This window comes from Dipodomys merriami, unplaced genomic scaffold (genome assembly GCF_024711535.1).
Source record: "Dipodomys merriami isolate MVZ:Mamm:240054 unplaced genomic scaffold, mDipMer1.0.p SCAF_1, whole genome shotgun sequence".
Taxonomy (NCBI): Eukaryota; Metazoa; Chordata; class Mammalia; order Rodentia; family Heteromyidae; genus Dipodomys; species Dipodomys merriami.
Genome location: NW_027202270.1, coordinates 43,262,163 through 43,284,582, shown reverse-complemented (window position 1 = coordinate 43,284,582; position 22,420 = coordinate 43,262,163). Strand labels below are relative to the sequence as shown.

Here is a 22,420-nt window from a genome sequence, read left to right as displayed (position 1 = left end):
CTCCAGGACTGACAAAAGGAAAAAAAATGCAAGTGACTGCATTATGTACCAACATATAACATGAAATGATTATCATAATTTATACAATTATAACATATAATTATATTGTTATACACTGTATTATATATATTGTATAATTATATATCATATTTAATATATATAATATAATTGTATACCATATATAATAATAGCATATACAATGCATAATTATATTATATAATGCATAATTTATAATTATTGGGTATATATTATAGAATATTATATATAGTATTATATATTGTGTATTACATATTATACATTATATAATATACATTTTATTATGCTATATAGTCTATATTTTATATATGTAGAATTATACATATGTTATATAAAATATATAACATATAATTATATTGTAATAATATAATATAAAATCATATAGAAATTAAGATACTATAATGTGAAATTTAGATGAGTATTTTTAAACTGTGCCAGGAAATTGAGATAATACAGTATTATTAAACTGTGCCTTGAAATAATTACTATCACTACTATAAAAAAGTATATAAAACTATGCCATCATTCTTCCTTTCCTTTGTAAAGAATTTATTTTATGTGGTAACCTTCACCTGGACCCCTTCCCTGGCAGCCAGTGGATTGGTAGAGGTCCCTAGAGTTTGGGCTACTTCCCAGCAGCCTCTGCTCTGTCTGGCCTACAGTTACTCCTCCCCACCCTCCCTCCACAGTAATTAGGCCTCAGAGAATGCCAGCTAGCTGTCATGCCCCAAAGTTGGTTTTAGAGGGCAGGAGCCCACTTCTTCAGGTGGAAGCTGCTAGGTCTTCAGGCAGTGATTATCTACATGTCATCATTTGCATCAGGAGCTTGTAGCTCTTGCAGGTGCCAGATACCAGGCTGTGGCAGCATGATCTCTTCTGTAATGGGGTCCTTGTGGGGCCGAAGCACCCTAGCCTTTCCTTGGACAGGCTCTAGGTTGTCGTCAAGCTTAACCTCTTCAAAATCTTGCCATTCCTCCAAACCTTCCATGATTGTAGTGCTCAGGCGGTCTGGGGAGGCCTCAGCAGCAGGGGTCTGGGTGGCTGTCCAGATCTGGTATTGGCACTCTGTGCCCTCATCTGTAAGGTAAAAGAGCAGCTCCTGCAGCTCCTTCTTCTTTTCCCTCTTCTCCTGTGTCAGCCACCTGACACAGTTGACTTTCTCCTGATACAGCTCATCCAGAACTTCCATCTGTGCCTTATAGAATACAATGGACTCTTCAAGGGTGGTCACGTGTTCTGAGAGCTGGCTGCATTGATGTTGGAGGTCATCCGATAGCTTCTGGTAGTCTACCTTGTCGGGGAGGTTCTGGGTGAAGAAGATTCTTAGCTTCTTGGGTGCCTGTGCATCCTGCTTCCTCTCTGTAGACACTCCATGGTTCCAGGTCTTGGGGGAGATGGCCTGGAGCTCCAGCTTTGCCTGGAACTGGGCTGCCAGGTTGGCCAGGCACCTACAGCGGGCCTGATGCTCCTGCAGCTGCTGGCTGAGTTTCATCTTCTTTAATTCAGCAACTGATAATGCTTCAAGGTAAAATTCCCACATGGTTTGTGGGTTGTCTATGTCCTCTGGGACAGTCACATCAGATGGAGTCACCTCCTCATCCTCTTCTCCTTTGCCCACTCCTTCACTTTCCTGAGGGAAAGCTAGGAAGCTCAACTGGGTCCGCAGCTGCTTGTTCTGATGTCTGGTAGCTTCTATGCACTTCAGAGTGTCCTGTAACTTTTGATTGGCCATCTGTTCCTCCAACCTGCTCTGTACCTGCTCCTGCTCCAGCTGCTCCAGCAGCTGGGTCTGTCTCAGCAGGTGCTGCTGCAGTTCCTCCTTCTCTGAGGTCAGCTGCTGATTGGAGACTCTGTGCTGTTCACAGATGGCCCTGAGGTTCTGAAGATGGGCCAGGTTCTGGTCATGCTGCTCCTGCAGATCCTGAGCCACTTGGCTTTTTAACTTAGCCATCTCTTTCCATTCTTCTAGCTTCTTCTCTAGCTCCTCCAGCTCCTCCCGCAGATGTCTCTTCTCCTGCTGCTCTGAGTGCAAGACACTGGCTAGCTCCTCCTTCTCACCACTCAGCTTGTGGAAGGTGTCCTGCAGCTGGGCCAGCTGATCTTTCAGCTCTTGGTCGTGTAACATTGAGCTTCTCATGGTCTCATCTCTTTCTGTTGTCTCATAGAGCTGGTGCTGATCCTGGGTATGTTGATTCCATACCCCAGCCTGCTGGTCAAGAAACCACAGCTGCTCCTGCTGCTCCAGATTCTGGAGACTGAGGCTCTGGTTTTCCTGCATTTGGATGTAAAGTTGTTTCTCCATGTTCTGTAGCTGCTTCTGTAACTGGTATGCCTCAGCCTGCAGCTGCAGCTCAGCCTGAGATGGCCCTGCAGGTGGCTGCAGAGGCAGCAGTTCTGCCAACTGCCTTCTAATTTCCACCAGGTTTGTCTCTAGCTTAAAAACCTGCCTCCCCTCTTGTTCATTCTCCTCGCTCAGTAGGCTTATCTGCTCCAAGAGCTGTTGGACCTTGTCATCCCACGTGGAACTCTCTCCCTTGAAATCCTCTGCAAAGTTACCTCTCTCCAAGCTTAATTGTGTCACTAACTCCTTCATGTACTCTAGCTCTCTCTCCAGCTCTTCCCATTCTTCCATTACTTTTGGACCTGTTGGTTACTCTTGAGGTGGAGATTCATTAGAAGATTGAAGAAGTGGGACTTCTGACATGTTGTTATTGATTCCAGGGTCGGTGGAAAGGACACTGGCAGGGAAGGACACAGGGCGAGGCTCAGGGTCAGTTTGGTCTTTTGTCACACCTTTTGTTGATTTAAACTCCTCAGCAGTGTTTGTCTTGGGGTTACCTCCCTTTTACATTTTCTTCTTTTTCTTGGCTTCCATAGGTCTACCAGGACAATTCTGCTCAAGGAATTCTTGCAGTAATTTCTTGCCTGCAGCTATTTTTTGTCTTGTTTACTCAGACACCCCATGGGGATGGTGGGGTGGCCACATTCCGAGGCTCTCTAAAATCACCTCAATTCTTGAAATCACCACCAACTGTCTATTTCCTATAGGATCTCCCAAATCACCTTGATTTTCCCAATCACCACTCAGCACCTCTACCTCTCTCAACTGGTGATAATGGTGTAAAAAGGGAATGCCAGTGGTACTAGGCAGTGTAGAATGTGGGTGTGGCCTGAATTTTTGTATTCCATTGGTCAGAGAGAAATATGAACCAATAAGGGGTGTGGCCAGAACCTTGTGATCCAGGCAGAAAATGTGGAGTCATAATGAGAGCTGTTCCTGCTGCCCCTCCCTTACCTACCCCGCTCACTTGGTGGGCAGAGGGACCAGCTGTAGCTGGGTGTCTTCCCAGCTACACTAGAGACTGCAAGATTATAGCCTTCATCACACAAATGTAGTCACCCAGTGATCCTGAGAGGTCGCTCTCAGGACACTTCCTTAGACTCTCTTGTGCTGTAGACGCTCATGACCAGAGTCTGGGGATCAAATGCCAGAGTTCAGAGGGTGAATGAGCAACAGGTAGCAGGGATACTGCATCACTTTACAATTCCTTTCCTCATTTTACATCTTAGCTCTTGGATTTTCATGTCTTAGAAATCCCCTCCAAAGTATTTGCCATCCAGTCCTCTAGACTCCTCAGTTCCAGAACTCTCCCTCTTCTTCCTGAGAAGTTCTTGGTCCTGGGAATGTATCTGTCCTCCTCCTATCTGGATCCAGTCCTCCATCCACTTAATAGATAGAGGCTCCTTTCCCATCCCTAATGTACCCTGTTCCCACAAGAGAGGGCATTAGTTCCAACCTGCCTTTCTCTTGGGGATTCTACTCCAGGCCTGAATCAGAACTGAAAAGTTGCCAGGCGCCTTCTAATACACAGTATGTGTGTGCTCTTCTTTCCCACCCTGACAAGCATAGCTCCCCATTCCAGCTCTCTTCAAGATCTTCCCCCAGTAGACCTGTGTGCTGACCACATTTTAAATGCTTAATAACCACATATTACCCATACATGACTATTATATTGGGCATTTGTTTTCATTAGTTTTCCTTACTTCTAATAAAAGGATGATTAAGCACAAATAGCCAATACTAAAATGCATTTTTTTAGTGCAAGTTTGAGTGTAAACTAGGAAATACAATAAACAATCTGTAAGTACTTCACATATAATAAGAACTTCATCCTGCTCTTCCTTCTCTGCTTATGGGTGCTTGATAGAAATAGACTCCTAAACTTTGTGAAATGATGTGGCATAGTCTTTGAACTGGAGAGCATTTTCATGATCTGCTCTTTCTTATTGCTGTTGTGAGAAAAAGCAGTCTTTTTCTGTCAAACCAAAGTGTCTGCATCTTGTAACCAGTCACTATTTTGTACTCATATTTCCCGAAACTAGCTAGCCATGGCAAGGGGTATAAGTCCTTATCAACAGTGTTAGGAGAACAACCCCTCCTCTGCAGTGGGAACCTTTTCATTAACAGGAAGCTTTCTAGCTTCCTTAAATCACCCCCCTGATAACCAATCATAGTATGTGAGCTCAAATCCTTCTGGCGAGGGGGAACAGCACCACTCCTTGTATTAGGATAAAGTCCAAGTGGGCTGCCCCACCCAATGTGCCTTCTAAACTCTGGTAGAGTGGCAGAGCCACACTTTTAGTCTGGTATTTTGCTGGTTAATTGGTGGTAGAGTCCCACTCTCATAGACTTTTCTGCCCTCACTGGCCTTGAACTAAGATGCTTCAGGTCTCAGTCTCTTGGATAATAGAATATGATAATAAGTATGAGCCGCCAGTGCATGGCTAGGACTTCTATATTTTAAACTTTCTTTAACTATAAGGTGTCCAGTAGAAAATTAAGAGGATACCCTTTTTGAAAGTTGTCATTCTAGTTCTTTTACTTTGCTTTCCTTTCCTTCTCTTTTAACTTTAGGATGAAAGTAAACATTTAGAAGAGTAGTAGTTACTTTGCAAAAACTCAACAACCAAAAAAACCCACTTTTTTTTTTGAGTAAAACAACTGTATCTGAAGAAGTAGGGAAAGAATGAGGTCCATTTATCTCAGTCCAAACAGAAATTTTGACTGAAACTAGGAGTTAGTGAGAAGGGAAATCTGATCTGCAACTCTGTGAGAAGCAGGTGCTGAAATCAACTAGTTCTGTTAGAATGGACAGCAGAGAAACTAGAAAGGATAGTAATGGTGTCTTGCCATCCAGTCTGTTTTATGTTTTATACCATCCCCTTAACCTGCGCACACTATTCTGGCCTTTGAAGTGGGCAATGGACATTGCATAATAATTATTGCAACATTGGATCTGAACTGTCTTGAACTTTCTGCATTAGCCAAGGGATGCTTTGTATATTGAGCATCTTCAAAGAAATGCAAACAGAAGACCTGTGTTTGAATTTTCTTTGGAGGGCTCTCCATTGCTTCTGGCATGTGAGGGACCAGAAATGAGGAGTGGAAAGCAATTGATTGTGGCTTTCTGAGTCTGTCTTAAATGTTCCCCTGGTAGCTTCCCTGTGACTGTTTTGCTTTCATGTTTTCTGGTCATCTTTGTTTTAATCTTTTGACACAACAGCTGGATTCTGCTTCCAGTACTTACCCTGAATCCCTGTCCTGTTGTGAAACATTCTGGCTTTTTTTTTTAAGGCATAGGCCATCCTCCTTTTCTATTGTATTTAAATACAATGGAACTTGTCCTTGGTAACTACTTAAAAAGGAGCCAGTGCATCTCTACAGAGTTGGAGACTTTTCTTCTCCTCATCTGAGGACTGAGTGCTTCCTACCTACTGGAAATGAACTGCATGTGTTGATTTGTCACTTACAGGACAGACATGTCCCAAAGGGTGTGCTTCCTGGTTATCATTCAGTTTTCTATGAAATGATTTAACATACAGCAGTTCTACTTCTAGCTTGGTTCTCTGAGACTGATGCTGACATTATTGTCTCCCAGTCTAGGTTAAGATTGCTACATGCATTTTCTTAGTCCATATTGTTGCTGTAAGAACCAACCACAGACTGGGTTTCTTTGGCTCCCAGTTCTGGGTGATGGAAAGTATGTGATGGACTATGTGTACCAGGTGAGGCTCCTCCTGCTACCTGGTACCACAGCAGAAGGCCTTGCAATGGTGGGACAGAACAACAGAGGCCCCAATTTGCTTGTGTGACAAACCTGTTCTGGCTCTAACAACATGAGCCCATCCATATGACATGATTGACCTAATTGCCTCCTAAAGCTCCCAGGTTCCTGGAGGATATACTTTCAACATGTGAATTTGGGGGGATGCATTGAAACTATGGCTGGCAGGCAGTGGATGACAGTCTACTTCCTGGCTATGGGGAAAGAGGGAGCTGGGAAAGAGAGGGATAAAAATAACAGCCAAACAACAACTGCTATTGGAATTAGCCAGATGCCACTCAAATGATTGGCTTGCAAAGGTTATGAATTTATAGCAGGAGTTGTATTATCCTTACAATTAAAAAAAAAATCAACCTACTTTTGATCTGATTTCTCTTGCTTTTGTCATGGTATCCTCTTCTATCACAGCTTTCTTTCAGAAAATTATAGTGAAAACAGAAGCTTTTCTGGGAAACAAACCAGCAATGAGAGAGATCATTAAATTATTCTTTGAAAAATAAAAGTTAAAAAAACCCTCCACATTGTTATGCCAGATTATATAAACTGCTAAAATTTACACAAATTAGAGGATCTTGGTATACAATTTAAAAAAAAACAGGACTGACTAAAGCCAGCAAGGTTTATTAACTTCTTTTGAGGTTCTTACACCAAATGCCCTTATTGAGTTTGGACACAATGAAATTGTCTAGTGAACAGAGCAACTAGAATGTACGAGGAAACTTATCGTACTTCATATTTTTTAAACCCTTTTTGGAGATAACCATTTTCAGGATGCATCATTATGACACACTGAATTATAATCTACGAATTAGAATATAATTGTGCAATTTGTGTCTAATTCTCTTGTTCACATTTTATATTAAGCATATTTCTGTACAGACTTAACAGTATTGTGAGTTTTTCCATGAACAGTTACTTAAAGCCATTCACATAATCAAAATAATATTTATAGATATTCAAGAAATGATTATTTTTAGGATTGTGACAAAGCAGAAAACCTTACTATGTGGGTTTGCTACAGCCACCTTCCCCCAACCAAAAAGAAAAAGAAAAAAATTCAAGTTTTGGTTAAGTTCCCTGAATGAGAGTTGTGAAAATTAGTTTCTTTTGGAACGATCATACAATTGAAAGACTAATTTAAATTAGGAGGGCACACTGAGCTTGGAAGAGGGTATTGTGAGAAAGCAAAGCATAATTTTCCTTCAAACAAAGACAAGCTTGTTGGAGAGCATGCTTTATTGCCTGGAAATTCTATATATATGCAAAGTTGCTCATCAATTCACTGTTGGGTTTTGTGTGCTTGGTTTCCCCTTTTGTTTGTAAAACGCAAATGCAGGGAAAAAAAGTAAGTAAGCATAGCTCTGTGTGGCATAGGCACCGGGAAACCTACACATACCAGTTCCCTTGGCATGTGGCATTCCTGGGCGGTGGGCTGCCTACAGCAGGACTGGTCACGCTTGGATTCATGTGGGCAAAATCAGTGCAGATGCTTCAACAGGGCCACTTGAAATTTCCAGAAAGCGGTACCCCATATCTTGTTCTGAGCCCTCTCTCTAACAGCCTTTAGGCTACCTGGGCAAGTTAGATTCATGTCTGAAGTCTGTTCAGTTCACATTCTCCCCCCCTCCCTTCCTTGCTCACTATCTCTCTCCCCCTCCCTCCTTCCTTCTTGTTCTCATCCTTCTCTTTCTCTCTTCTGCTGCTTCTGCTTCTCCTGCTTCTCCCTCCTCCTCCTCCTCCTTCTCTCCTCCTTTCAGTAGCTTTATTGAGGTATAATTCCCACACCCTACTGTTTACCTGCTTACAATGTACAAATCAATGTCTTTAGTATGTTGTATAACTATCACCACAAATTTTAGCACATTTTTATCAGCCTTAAACCATACCTCATGTCCTAGTTAGTATTCACCTGAGATGGAGATTTAGGTCAATTAATTCTGTGAAATAAAGGTGATCATTGCCCAGGATACTTTTGAATGGGAGTTCTTGTCTTTGGAATTGCTTGTTGCTTTGTGTGACTATGTCATCTTTAGTATACATGAATGCTTTGTACATTGCCAAGTGGTTTCTGATCAGGTTAGTGGTGAGCGGTTCCCAGGTGACTGGCTCAGAAGAGAAAAGGTGGTGGGGTTTTGGCACTGTGACCATCATGGTGCCTGACCACTGTTGTGGGGTGTCTTATCTGTGGTGGTAACAATAGGAGAGCCAATGAGTGGCCAGACGTATGTCTGAGCTAACAAGATGGATGTAGGTACCCTGTGGGTTCCCATATAGGAGATTAAGGTCCCCAAACATCAAGATGGGAGATTATTGAAGTAGGGGTTAAAGATCTGAAAGGAAGGTAGAGATTATGGCAAACCTCATGGGGACAAGGCCCAAGCCTAAGGAAGGAGGTGGAGCAGGGCCTGAAGAGCCTAAGAGTTCCATGTGGCTGCTGAATCCTGAACACTGAGGAATTCCTTTTACTTGAACAGCTATGCCTCGCACTTTTCTTTGCTGTAGCCAAATAGCTTTGGTGTTTTCTTTCCCCAAACCCAATACCTTTTCTGAGGGACCCATTTGGACAGACATTTCCTCTCAGACCAAATCTCTCCCTCTGACCATCACCTGACACATTTAGGTGAGTAAAGAGGCCTTTGGGCAGCCATCCTAGCTGGTTGAGATGCAGACAGATGGAACCAGCTGACTTCCAGTTAGGGCAGAGGACAAATTAGAACATCGTCATTCAGGGCCTTGGGGTCATCTGTTAAGCGTGGGCAATATTTTAGGCTAGAACTTGAAGTCAGATGGACAAGAACTACCCTCTGGGGAGGTTGGAGCAGGGCCAGGGAAAGGGCAAGGGCAAAGCATGCTGTGAGCTGTGTTTAGGACCCAGTTCTAGGCCAAGCAAGGAATAAATAGAGAAAAATCATAAAGGTTCAATTCTGATTCTTCTTCAGTTTTCAGTAACTTTTGATTTTGTTATAATTTAAATATTCCCAGCAAAGCTGTAGGAGCAAAGGATTCTCTTAGATTTTTTTATTCAAATTTTGCCAACTGTTTATATTTTTCCCTCTTTATATTCTTCTCCCCCTTTTTATAAGTGCTTTGGGACACTGTGGCCCTGTGCCCTAAAAGCTTTAGGATACATTTCCATAGAAGAAAGATATTTTTCCTTTATAACCACAAAACGGTCATTAAAATCAGTAAATCTGGTTTCTCTGAACACAATCTTCAAATACCATCCATGATATTTTATCACTTCTGTCATGTTCTTTTTATTTATTTATTGTTTTTATTTGAAAATGCTAAGAGGGGTTACAGTTACACAAGTGAGGCAAAGTGAACATTTCCTTTTGGGGAATATCTCCCCTTTCCTCACACTCACTGTTTTTCCTTCCCATCCCACCCACAGGTTGTATACCTCATTTTAAATGTAGTGTCCAGTGAGTACCATTGCTGCATTTGTCCCTTGTTCTATTCTTTCATATTGTTATTTTTATTTAAGCAACATTTAATTCAAGTTTTTTTCCTACTTCTGACACTACTGGGAAGAATATAGAACCTCATCTTTCCTTAACTGTATTACATGAGAACCTTTTGCGAGGTTTATAAAATATAGTCAGAAACCAGCAGAGTTATAATGTACTGGCACCAATCAGATAAGTCAAAGAAATTTTCTGAGTGATATGCTTGCATATCTGTTTGCCTTGGAATTCACTTTCTATAATACAATCTCATTTCTCAGCATAAAACTGAGATCACACACAATCATATGCACCTGGGTCTTTTAAAACAAAATTTCCCCCATGAGTGTATTTTGACACTAAGTCTGATATAACATAGTGGGCTCTCTCTCTCTCTCTCTCTCTCTCTCTCTCTCTCTCTCTCTCTCTCTATTTCTGCCTCTCTCTGTACTCTATTTTAAATAATGCAATTATTAGTATTCCTAGATTTTTGGTGCATTAAATTTAGATGTTAGCTTTTATCAGTCTCACCTGATGGCCATGCTCCGCTCCTGATCCCTCTCTGAAAGCAAGTGGCTATTTCTGAACAAACACACAGATGATGGCAAATACCTTCTTTCATCACATCTCCACTTCACTAGATTTAGATTTATGCTTCTGGACCTTCATGCATTAGGCTGCTTTTTTCTTTCAAGCATTAGTTTTCTAAATGAAAATGTACCCTGTGCCAGAATCAGTACAGTAAGAAGTAATGGGTGTAGAGAAAACAGGAACTAATATTTATTGTGTGCTGGGGCTGTACTTGTGTTGTCCAGGCAATCCTTCCATCAGCCACAAGGGGTGTCATGGTAATACTGATACATGTCACGGTAATGGTGGTAATGGACAATCCTGAGCTCAGAATGGTTAAGAAATTCAGTCAGGCGTGAATTACTCACCAAGCACTCATTGAAAGCCTCTGGGTTTTTTGCTAAAGTCCAAGTGTGGCCCCTTTCCTCTGTTAGCCTGGAGTGAAAGAGAGAAGAGCAGTGGATACAGGAAATGGCAACAACACATTGCTTAAGTGCACTGGTAGAAGTCACTATGGGAGAGATCACATAGCTCAGATGGTCTGGGATCTTGGGGTCAGCCAGTCCCAGGTGGTGTTGGTTGCAAGGCAGTAGGATGCCTCAAGAGGAAGGTCCAGCGTGTCTGAGACTCTGAAGATGCCAGTGGCTAGAAGGTCATGAAGAGAAGAGGCTGTGAGTGCAGGGGCTAGATAAGAAGACTTGGCCCACTGGGGTGAAGCTCCTAAGATCAGAGTTGAGATAGGAGCTCATATTTGCATGGATCTTAAAGCTTGTTTCCCCTCAATTCTGTCAGCCCTGCTCCCTTGAGCACATGGCACCCAATGTTCTCTTCCATGCTACTTTCCAGAACAGCTAAGGCATTGCTTTCATTATTGGCTCTTCCTAGTGTTCACATTGGAGAAGATGGGCCTGATCTGTTATTGATATTAGAGGCCCCACAGAAGGCTGTAACCATACCCTGTAGAGAAAGCAATGTGCAGATGCCTGGAGTGAAGAGATGACAGGAACCAGAGAATTCAGGGGAGCCACATTCCGTGATACACAGAACCTTCCAAACCCCAGCTCATTCCCTAGACATGTGCACTAAATATGCAATGCTTTACATTGCCAAGGATGTCTCATAGTTTGTTGGAATTTGGAACAGAAATAACAGAGATGATGCTAATAGAAGGGAATGAAGAAAGTGGGGACAGAAAAGCTGTCTGAGTTTGACACACATTGAAGTGGGAAGTTTCTAAAGGCAAAGAGTTCTGGAAGCTAAGTAGTCATGTGTTCCAGGTCTGCTTGGTGTACAAAACAGACCAAAGTGACTATTGTGTGGCTTACATTCTAACTGCCTGTGTAAATATGAGTGAGTGATTGTCCTTTGCGGGGGTCTGAGAAGACCTCTGTTAGGCCTCCTTTGTCACAAGAGAGTAGGCATCAGCCAGCATTAAATAAATGAGTGTGTATTTCTCATCCCAGCACTTAGGATTAAGGTGACCACCTTCTGTGATGGACTAGGACTGGGATTTGGTTGTGCTTGTTTTCCTCACAGTCAGTAGTTAATAGTTGTCCTTGTGGAAAGAGTACTTGTGGATCCCCACCCTACATACCAGTGTCTTCCCAGCCTGTAGGGGGCAGCATTACAAAGGAGTGCGTCATTTGTTTGTTTGTTTGTTTATTGAGGTAATTCTGACACAGCTTCATTTGCTTACTTATAGCTTGGTCCTACTTGGACTTAGTGTGGGCTTCTGAAAGGACTCAGCCTGGAGAGCTTCCTCCCTCAGCGCTCTTGGGTGATGGCCACACTCCAGTCTATTGCTCTTCAGCAGATTAGTGTGGATTAACGCTAGCAAACAGAATTTGGCCTCCACTTAGGAATAGCTACAGTAAGGCCAGAGGACATAACTAACCTTCACAGGGAAGGGGTGATGGCAGCTCCCTGTGCCCTGTTATACCAATGCTGTAGAGGAAATAGAATAACTACACCTAAGAGACCACCTCAGTCCTGCCGTGACATGCCATGGGGAAAGCAGTGCATGTGGCTTGAAAATACTACCTGCAGATTTGAATTTATAACTGCTTTTCCCCCCCTACTATCCATTGTGTGTCAGAATGTTCTAGCACATGGAGGTTTTAGAACAATATGCCCCCATCTACTTGCAAATCATATAGAGGTTGTGAAAGAAGTCTTGCTAAAAAAAACAGGGGGTGTGGGGGGGTTTGCTGTCCTGCTGCTCTTCTGAGCTGTGTGGTCACATTACTGGGAAACTATGAGGCTTTCAGAGAAAGGACCAATGGTGACTTCTCCATCTTTACCTTATTTGAGCAGCTTTACTGTGTGGGGAGGACCTAGTTGTAAGTAAGATATTAATATAAAGATATCCCTATTCCCCAGAACTGACCCCTGCTATGCTTTTCCAGTTCTAGATGCTTCTCACAAATGTGTCATTAGTCTGTCCCTGTTCTGAGCACATCTTCTCATTCTTTCCCACCACCAGGTGTTCAGAACAATGTCTGTCAATCACCCTCAGGACTTCCTGTTTTTAATGCTTTTCTAGCGCCTTGGGGTGTTAGTTGCAGCCTGCTGAGCTCTCTGGGAGAGGGACAGGCAAGGGGACAGTTCCTGGGAAGGCAGCAGCCAAAGCTCAGGTGTCTGAGGCCAGCAGTCTCGTGTTGCCTTGGCCGCCGTGGCCACACTGGTGAAGGCTCCTGCAGATAGCCTGGACAGCCTCCTCGGCATTGAGCAGAGCTTGGAGAACCCTTAGAAGAGGCCTAACAGGAACTTGACCCCTGAGTAGTGAGTCTTCTGTATAGCTTCAGCTGCGGTTCAGGTTGCCAGCCTCCTTTGTGTCTCATGCTCTGCAATCCGTGACTCAGTCCAGGGAGAGCACTTTGACTCTGTTATGTCTCCTTCCTTCCTTGGGTGGCACTGGGCCAACAGGGAGCCTTGTGCCCATTAAGAAAAAGCCCCCCTGTGGTGGGCAGGACTCAGAGTGGAGCACAGCTAGATCTAGCCCTACCACCCTCGGGTCTGCCAACTTCCCAGGCAGAATTCCTCAGTGGCCTGGATGGAGCCAATTAACTGGCTAAGAAATGGGCTAGATTTTACCCTTTCTAAGATTTCCATCTTTTTGTCTCTTCTTAGGAAATATTTCTACAGTCAGTAACACATTTACAACTCCATTTGAGAAAATCCAAATATCTCACTTCTTTACAATCATCTCCCCTTTGTCCTGCTCCCCCATTTCTTTCTTTCTTCTTCCTCTCTATGCTTTAAAAACTGGTTACAGCTGGGTACCCTTGGCTCATGCCCATAATCCTAGTTACTTAGGAAGCTGAGATATAAGGATCTTGGTTCAAAGCCAGCATGGGCAGGAAAGTCTGTAAGACTTCTTTTTTTTTGGGGGGGGGGTCCGGTCATGGGGCCTGAACTCTGGGCCTGGGCGCTTTCCCTCAGCTCTTCAGTTCAAGGCTAGCTCTCTACCACTTGAGCCACAGTGCCACTTCCTGCTTTTTTCTTTTTGCTTATGTGGTGCTAAGGAATGGAAGCCAGGGCTTCAGGCATGCTAGGCAAGCGCTCTACCACTGAGCCACCTTCCCAGCCCCCGGTGAGACTCTTGTCTACAATTAATGACCAAAAAAGCCATAGTGGAGCTGTGGTTCAAGTGGGAGAGTATGGGCCTTGAACAGAAAAAGTTAAGGTACAGTGCTCTGTAAATTTTGAGTCACAGTCCCAGCATACCAGTATAGAAAGAAGAAGAAAAAGAAGAAAAGAGATTGGTTAGCTGTAATTTACAGATTAGATTTTTTTAAATATAAGGATTGGCTGAATTACTGCTGGTTATTTCCCAGCTTTCTCTTTCTTTGGCTTCTTTTTGCCATTACTCTGTTAACTTACTTTTTCTTTCAGGGACTGTTTTCTGGGGATTGCACATTACAAAATGATCTGGGAAAGTCTGTGGTTTACATCTTTATTTTTCACAGCCCTGTGCAGCAGAGAGATCAACAGGTAGATGGTCAATCTTTCTATCCTTTGCCTATCCACAAACTCAGTAATTCAAATTGGTAATGGGGGAAGATATCTTTTCCTCAAACAGAATGCTATTTAATTGAGAAATGTCAAATGTACTGTGGTTAGTTTGAGTCAACCTTGGTTTATTATCTTCATTATTAGATTATCAGCAACCATGTATTAAATGCCTACTGTGTGCCAGGCATTTTTTTAAAATTTTTTATTGTAAAGATACTATATGGAGGGTTACAGTTAGATGAGTAAGGTAATGAGTACACTTCCTATTGAGCATTTTTACCCCCTCCATTGTTTTTCCCCTACCATCCCTTCCCTCCCTACCTTCCCCCGAGGTTCTTTTTTTTTTCCAATTGTGATTAAGTGATTACATTAATTGCCCAAATTTCACAGTATTGTGGAATAATGATGCTCATTTAAAGTCACAAGTTCATTCTAACTTTCCTGGAGCAAATTGTCTATCACGGTCTATAACATATAACGGTGTGCACATATACACCATACATGTGATCAGCAGCATGGGGATATTTAGTAGTAGTTTGACCAGATGAGTGGAAGTTCTTTGTTTCTTAAGTCCTGTTAATTTTGTCGTATCACCTAACATTTTGGATTTAGCATCCACTTATCAGGGAGACCATGTACCGTTTGTCTCTTTGCTCTTGGCTTACCTCGCTCAACATGATTCCTTCTAACTCCATCCATTTCCCTGCAAATGCCATTATTTTGTCATTTCTAATGGCTGCATAATATTCCATTGTGTATAGATACCACAATTTTTGGACCCATTCATCTGCGGTGGGGTATCTGGGTTGTTTCCATATCCTAGCTATTGTGAACAGTGCTGCAATAAACATGGAGGTGCTGGTGTCCTTGTATATTGGTTCCTGTTGTTCAGGGTAGATTGTGCCAGGCATTTTTATAGGCTTTATTTCTCACAGAGGTCTTGGAAGATGGGGTGAACATCTCAGGCTTTTTATCTTGGAGGCCGAGGCAGCAACTTGGGTGAGTTCAGCCAGGTGACGCATAGTGGACCCAGACCACAGGGCACAGGCTTGTGCTGACCATGTCTGTGTGCTTCACATAGTATCAGTGGTCCTTGGCTTTTTCCATTGAAGTTCCTGAATGCAAAGGAAATCAATACATCACACCCAGGGTCTAGACCCTTTGTAGCTACAAGTAGCCAGCAGCCAGTTCAGAACTGCTTTGAAGTCTCACGCTTTAATCTTTTAAATGTATGCAAATTTAGCTTTCTACTCTGCTATATAAAAGTATTTTAAAAATCTCTGTAACTACTTGGCATAAAATAAAATTTTAACTCTGGGAAGAGCTCCTGTGTAGCTATCTCTCATCCCCCCCTGTCTTGCTGGGTGTCACAGGGTATGGGGTAAGAGAATGCACACCTCCCTGGGAGGTCAGCCTCCCATGGTGGGTGAGGTTTTTTTCCCCTAAGTCTTGTATTTTATTCTGTGCTGAAGATGAAACCCAGAGCCTTGTGCATGCCAGACAAGCACTTTACCACCAAGCTATATCCCTAGCCCTTTGGTTTTTTGAAACAGGGCTTTGTAATGGGTTAGGCTGAGTTGAGTAACTTGAGCTGGCCTCAAACTCAGATCCTCCTGCCTTAGCCTCCCTCCTAGTACCAATGATTTTGACAAACTTTACACTTAAAAGCCAATCTCATAACTAACTCACAGCCATACGCATCTTCCTAACAGAAAGTAGAGTCCCTAGTACTTTCTAGACAATGCTAATTTTGTCTCAGTTATTTGTTCAGGAAGATCTTTGAGTGATTTTGAGTGATGTGGGTTTGGCTAGAGGTCTTGGAGAGGATTTAACCTTGTGGTTTATAAACCTTTATTTTGGTTTTAGAAGCCAAAGTCATTTCTTCAGATGAAATTGCTCTTGGAACTCCACTTCATAAAGCCTATGAGAGTATAGACACGGGTTCCCATTGGGGCTGAAGGCCAGGCTTGAATGGAGTCCTGGCTGAAGCTCCTCGAAGGGCCTCCAGATTCTGCAGAATGAAGTTTAGAGCCCCTGATCTGATTCAACTCATTCATCTGACTAAGGGAGCGGAAGCCAGAGCATGTGAAGAGTTTGTAGGCTGTGACCCTGCTCATTAGTGACCAGCCAAGGGGAAATCTGATGGCCTCTGGGATGGAAGTAAACCCAGGTTTCTGGTCTGCTGGGCCTCACCCCAGGAAGTGCCTGGCATGACCCTATAACCCTCAATGACTCTATAACAGAAAGGCAGCTGCCACCCACGAGGTCCCATCATGACGGCCACAGTGCAGGGCTTTGGGCAACCCCAGAGCTCAGCATTTCCTTCTCAGAGCTCCAGACTCTTGATTTGTCTTTTTTCATTCACTGGCCTTTCAGCACAAATACCTGCAGGAGGCCATCCATGCAGGCTATTGAGATGTTGGAGGCCATGGGATCTAGGGACAGGGTGTGCAGGGGATGTTACTCTGTGCCCCAGAGAAGACACTGCAAAGGCGTTAGACTTCCAGACACCTGTGGAAGGTGTAGGGTGTGGGGCCGATAGTGAGGGACAGCCATAAGGACTTCCTGGGTCAACTCCAAAAGACTGAGCACACATGCTGCCATACATGTGTGGGCCTTAGTCAGTACAGCTTTGACAATGCCCTTGACTTCTGTCTTGCTTTTCACAAAAAGGGAGCTGGCTTTTTAAACTTCCTCACAGGTATGAGCTGCTCCACAAAGTGGTTCACCAACCCAGTCACCTCTGTCTTATTTTTAAGATCATCCAGGAACATTCATAAGCCTGACTGGAGGGTATTGCCAGTTTCTGCTCTTCTGGTCCATCTTGGGAGGATCACTCTGCCTGCACATGTGGCTCTCCGTATTCCACTGCTGCTATCCTCTCAGCTGCCAGGCGTCATGAGCAGCAGGTGCCTGTGCTTGCCAGACAGATATGTGATACACACCTTGGTGTTCACTCAGCTAAGAGTGCTCCAGGCTGAGGGCTCATCAGAGTCCAACATATGACCTTCCCACCCTTCCTCCTTGTTGGAAAAGCTGGAACTGAGAATCGTACACCTTTTATTCTCTTGTCTGATGAACTGCAACAGAGACAGTGGTAGGAACAAGGGCTATTTTGTTACCCATGGGCACAATGTCAGGAATTCCCAAAGTGCACAGGGAATGACTTGTCCACGACACACATTTTCTCTTCCTTCAGCTGGGAAGACACGCATGGCTGGAACTGATTCTGACACAGAGACACTGAAATCATTGTGAAGCTTCAGGCTGGGCTCAGCTGGATGGGCCAGAGCACTTCTAGGTGGCCTCTCCATGTAGCTTAGGCTTCTCACAGCATGGCCAATGGTGTCACAGCGGGCAACACTTCAGGAGAGAGCATTTGGAGAACACATGCTCCAACATATCAAGGTGGATCAGCTAGATCTCCACAGAACCTCACAGCTGCTGCACCCTCTTGGCTACAGAGAATTGTAAAGGTCAGCCCAAGTCCAGGGAAAGCAAGTTCAGTGCTACTGTTTGATATTGGAAAGAGAAGCCATTTAGGAGAGCATGCAAGATGAGGTAGAGGGCCATGGTCATCATTAGCAAATGCTGTGATTTATCCATAGCCTGGTCATGAAAAGTCCCATCATTCCCACAAGTAAGATGCATTTTCTCTTCTCCCCGAGGCCCCAAAGTCTTTTCCTGTGTTGACATCAACTCAGAGTTCAGGATCCCATCTGAGTGGAAGCTAAGACATGGCACCTCAGATACTATTCCCAGGGATCAGCCCTGGTATCCTTCTTAGACTGAGACCTGGGAACAAAAGAGATGAGTTGTATGCTCCTGCTCCCTGACACCCAGCAAACAATGGGAGTGGTGGACTAGAACACACAGATATTGCTTTTTATTTTTCGAATTCCTTCTTCTTTAAGAAATTTTTTTTGGTTTGGTTTTCTATTTTGTTTTCTTGCTTATTTTAGTTATGGCAGCCTTTCTTCAAGTGGTAATAGAGAAGTTAAAAAACACACATAAAATAGAAAACTTGAACTGCCCTGGAATCCGAGAGGTAACAGTGGCACATAGAACCAAAAGACCGAGTTTTGTTTTGTTGATTGTGGGGCTTGAACCCAGGGCCTGGGCCCTATCCTTGAGCTCTTTTGCTCAAGGCTAGCACTCTACCACTTTGAGCCACAGTGTCATTTCTGGGTTTTGTTTTTGGAGCTGAGATTTCATGAGGACTTTTCAGCCCAGGCTGGCTTTGAACCTTGATCCTCAGATCTCAGCCTCCTGAGTAGCTAGGGTTACAGGCGTGAGCCACTGGCACTGGCAAAAGTCCAGAGTTTTAAAGGATGTAAAATACTATGGTCTCTCTCATCTGACACTCAGCTGCTTACCAAGATATCTTTTGAGAGTCTGTCTTTGTTACTCTTTCTTTGGGTATCTTTCCAAAGGAAGTCTCTGCATTTGCAAAATAAATACAAATTTATGAATATTCATATACAGATGTCTATTGTTCCCTGTACACAGAAGGCTTGCACACAATACACACTCTGTAGGTTGTTATTTATTACTTAAAAATATGTTACAGAATTCATTCCATATTCATATAGGTTGTGCCACTTTATTCTTTTTGTGACTGCATATGACTCCATCTTTATCTACGTATCAAGAAGTAACCCAGTGTTCTCTACTCATTAACAACTGAGTTACTTTCTGTTTGTTGTTGACTCTCATTCCAAACAGGTACACATGCTGCCATATGTATTCAAGTAATTCAGTGGACTGTCCATCTCCCTTAAGGAAAGTTCTTGACTCAGTCAAAGGAAATATGCGTTTTAAAAATAATTAATACTTCCACAATGCCCGCCATTGGGGTTGTGTTATTTTATCCTCCTATCAACAATATATGAGAAAACCTATTCATTCTCAGCCACAGTATATTAGCCAACTTTTGAAACATTGGCAGATCTGACAGGCAAAAAAGGATAGTACACCGTGCTATTTGTTTTGCGCTTTCTTTTTTGAAACACTGTGTAGCCCAAGCCATCCCGGAACTCACTGTCACCCTGCCTCAACTCCCAGATGCTGGGATTGTAGGTGCATGCCATCATGCCCAGGCTGCACTGTGGTTTTAATGTGTCTTTCTGTTATGAATGGCAACATTCTGTCTTATAGTGAACTGCTGCCCAATGATCAAACAATATGCAAATGTTCTGGTGCTTTGGAAGGTGAACCACTACGGAGTGATCAAACCGTATGCAAATAATGTAGGAATCTGAATTTTCTCATTTAAGTTTTATCCCTGTTAGCTGTTTTTATTCTACTTTATATGAAATACTCTTCAGGGTGCTACATAACAAATGTATTATTCAGCTTTAGTTTATTTTTTTAAAAAAAGGTGCTTTTGAAAGGTTTTGGAAAAGTATAAATATTTCAACCCTGCTTTTATTAACTCTTCTGTACCAAAAGCCATAACTTTAGAGCCAATCTTGTCTTATTAAATACGCCATTTTTAAAATTCAATTCAGCAATGACTTTTTTCCCTTTTTTTGGTGGTAGTACTGGAATTTGAACTCAGTGTCAGCTTGATAGCTCAGCTGACACTCTACTACCTGAATCATATCTCCAGCCCAGCCTTTTCTGGTTATTTTGGAGATGGAGTCTCATGGACATACCTGGCTGGGCTGGCCAATAGTGATATTTTCCAATTAAAAATTTGATATTACTGAAAATTTCAGCTGTGATAATATTCTTACTTAGAATTCCCTACTTATTGAAACTTTATGATATCTCAAATTTGATTCAAAATAATCCTGAAAGAGTTAAGTAGATGGATACAGAGATGAAATAATATTGGTCATCAGTTAATAATGATTGAAATTGCATGTGGGTATATATGGTTTCCTTCCATTTTATGTATGTTGAGATGTTCCTAGAAAATTTTAGATAGCTTAGTAGCTAAGTATTAGCTTATTGTTGTTGTTATTATTATTATTATTCAGAGCTTGCCTATACCAAAAGTCAAGGGAAGACAATTCAGGGAATCCAAATGGTTCTTAATTAAACCAAGCCATTTTATTTGACAACATACCCTGAGTGTTTGGAGGCCATATAGAAGGCAGATGTGAGATATGAAAGGAAGCAGGTAAATGGAAGGGAACCAGCTTCTTTCAAAGAGGTGGTTTGGGGGATGCATGTACGTTGGCTTTGAAAGAAGCTGATACAGTATATTACCTAGGAAGAAGGCAGCATGTATGTTTATATCACATATATAATGCTTAACTACTACTACTATTAACAATGATAATACTGCAAGTATTATTATTAGCTAAGTATTAAGTTCATACAATCATTCTTACTTTATCCATGGCTTACTTTTGGCTATATATGGTCAACTCTGGACCAGTTATGTGCAATACAACAATGTATTTTGAGAGGGAGTTGTGAGTACATTGATCTACAGGAAATTGTTAAAACTAGCCTATTTTATCATCAGGCAATATTTTACTCTACCTGAGTGTCTGATTGATTAATTGTTTTTTGTCCCAGTCCTGGGACTTGAACTCAGGGCCAAGATGCTATTCCTTTGCTTTTTTCACTCAAGGCTTGTGCTCTACCACCTGAGCCACAGCTCTACTTGTGGCTTTTTCCTGGTTAATTGGAGATAAGAATTTCATACTTTCCTGCCTGCTCTGGTTTTGAACCTTGATCTTCAGATCTCAGTTTTCTGAGTAGCTAGGATTACAGGCATGAGCCACCTGCACCCAGCTACTCCATCTACTCCAGCTACTCCATTTATAACTGAAACTTCACCATAGCCTAGATAGGGCTCCTTTCTAGCAGTAGTTCCAGGCATCTGCTTCAGGTATTACAATGCATCCCCTAGGGATGAGACATTAGAGACCTAGCCCTGTGTTACTGTAAACAGACTTCTCACAAATCAGGCGACTGGGAGAGCTTGCTCTCTGTGGTGACCCAGTGCCTTGGACACACACCCCCTCACATAGTAGGTGCTCAGTTCACACAGGTGTCCTGAAACCCAATTTCCACACTCTTCCTCAGCCAGTGGCTCTGTTTTCTATTCTACGAAGGGCAGCTGGGTGATAGGCTCCAGGAGAGCAGCAGCCGAGATGCTCTGGATCTTTGAGGCAGGTGAAGTCCAATGCCTCACGGACCAGGAAGGAGGGCTTCTGTAGACTTTTTGGGGCTTGAGGGTAGGGTAACTGAGACAACATCATGATGTCAAAGAGAACAATTCTAAGCAAAGTAAAATGTTCCCATTAACTTTGCATGTACTATTTCTTTTAGGAACCTATTCAGGAATTGCTAATAGGAAAAGGATTGCTCAAAAGGTGATTTGGGGAAAGAGGTATCACAAAATCTAACCCAAGGACCCTCATTTACCCTCACTGAGCCTGTTTTCTGGAGAACTCAGAATCAGCAAATGTCCAGAAATGTGCTTAACCAAGACTGAAGAAGGGCAGGTGGTGTTATAGAAGGAAGAGGGTCAGACTTGGGAAGGTACCAAAGGAAAAGTGACAGGTGACACATTGGTCTTGAGGGACGTTGGCGTGGTTAGACAACTCAGGCAGGGAAGTTCATGATTTGACTGTGTGCATGCAGATATTAGCATAGTTACCTCTGAAAGAGAATAAGATTGAAAAAGTAAAAAAAGAGCTGGGAAGGTGGCTCAGTGGTAGAGCACTTGCATTGCATGCATGAGGCCCTGGGTTCGATTCCTTAGCACCACATAAGCAAAAAAAAAAAAAAAAGCCAGAAGTGGTGCTGTGGCTCAAGTGGTAGAGTGCTAGCCTTGAGCTGAAGAGCTGAGGGACAGCGCCCAGGCCCAGAGTTCAGGTCCTATGACCAGACCTCCCCCCCCCCAAAAAAGTAAAGAAAGTAAAAAAAAATGATGAAGAGGTTCCTTTGAGAACATGTTCATGTTATGTCACAAAGCCAGTTGGATTCTCCATAGGGTCAGGTAGTGGCCAACCACTGTGTATCACCAACTGCCCTGACTATGGCTATGGATGAAGTCTTTGTTGCTGCTGATTGTATAACCCATAGGCAGCTTATAGGATTCTGATTCTTTTGATGCTGTTTAACATTTCTGTGTCATTGTGTTTTATATATATATATATATGTAAATATAATGTAAAATTGTAATTATATAATCTGTATATATACACACACACACACATGCACGCATGCACACACAGGACAGCCACCGTGCAAATTAATCCAACT

The 22,420-nt window shown here is 42.8% G+C and overlaps 1 protein-coding gene and 1 pseudogene across 3 annotated transcripts in view; one reads left to right on the top strand and one right to left on the bottom strand.

Annotated features, from left to right (window-relative positions):
• Positions 1-22,420, top strand: part of Rapgef4 (Rap guanine nucleotide exchange factor 4) — a 306,154-nt gene that overhangs the window by 144,535 nt on the left and 139,199 nt on the right. The window lies entirely within an intron of this gene.
• On the bottom strand, positions 599-3,130 carry LOC138834173 (golgin subfamily A member 2 pseudogene; annotated as a pseudogene).